The following is a 1,027-nucleotide window of genomic DNA, read 5'->3' on the forward strand; positions in this document are numbered from 1 at the left end:
CCCCACACAGACCCAGCTTCTCATATTCAGTCGTGACCCATCAACAAAACTCCACCTGTAAATCAGAAGGGAAATGCTTCCAATAAACACACTCAATATCCAACACACAGCTCCAGTCAAACAGTTCAGCACCATGCACCGAGGACACAGCTCTCTCAGCTGGATCTTCTCACACAGCATAAGGGGCATTTCCACACCTGATTCCCCACAGGATAGTCAGACTGCCTGAACATTAGTCTGGATATTATGTGATGTCCCTTTGTACATCTACACTTTCTAATTGTCCAGCCCCAGTGGCCTAACGGATAAGGCACTGGTTTCCTAAGCCAGGGATTGTGGGTTCAAGTCCCATCTGGGGTGGAGTAAAGTTTGGTCTGGAAACATGTTCTGTGACAGTCAGGGAACTTTCTGTTTAAGTGTCTCGTTAAGGTTAACGGGTCCCTGACGGCACCCCTTCGCTTTGGAAGAGGGATACGTTAGGTTTGCCCCCTGTCTGGCCAATTGTATTCTATTTGCGTGGAGCCTTTCCTGCGCCTCTTGCGGAGGAGGTTGTCAGGATTGGTTTAGTTCTGCGCGGGCCGGGCATCGGTGTGGTCCTTACAGCCTATGCCGATGATGTGCTACTTATGGTTAGCGACCTGCTGACTTGCGGAGGATGTGCGAGTGCCAGGAGGTCTACTCTGCCGCTTCTTCTGCCAGGATCAACTGGGATAAATTTTCTGGACTTCTCGTCGGCCCTTGGCAGATGGATCCCCTACCCGAGGAGCTCAGGCCTTTCATCTGGAGCAGGACCAGCATCTTCTACCTGGGGGTCCATCTCTGCCCTGCTGAAGAATCCTGGCCGGCGAACTGGCAGGAACTGGAGACGAAAGTCACCGCTCGCCTGTGGCGCTGGACAGGGCTGCTCTGAGTGCTGTCTTACCGGGGTCGAGTTCTGGTCATAAACCAGCTGATCACCGCTATGTTGTGGTACCGGCTGGTCACTTTGACCCCTCCCCCGGACTTTGTCACGAAAATCCAGAAAATG

At 52.7% G+C, this 1,027-nt stretch overlaps 1 non-coding gene across 1 annotated transcript; it reads left to right on the forward strand.

Annotated features, from left to right (window-relative positions):
- Positions 1-287: 287 nt before the first annotated feature.
- Positions 288-360, forward strand: trnar-ccu (transfer RNA arginine (anticodon CCU)). The gene has a single exon. It is a non-coding gene; the product is annotated as a tRNA-Arg (tRNA).
- The last annotated feature ends 667 nt before the right edge of the window (positions 361-1,027 follow it).

The sequence above is a fragment of the Cetorhinus maximus genome, chromosome 22 (assembly GCF_964194155.1).
Source record: "Cetorhinus maximus chromosome 22, sCetMax3.hap1.1, whole genome shotgun sequence".
Taxonomy (NCBI): Eukaryota; Metazoa; Chordata; class Chondrichthyes; order Lamniformes; family Cetorhinidae; genus Cetorhinus; species Cetorhinus maximus.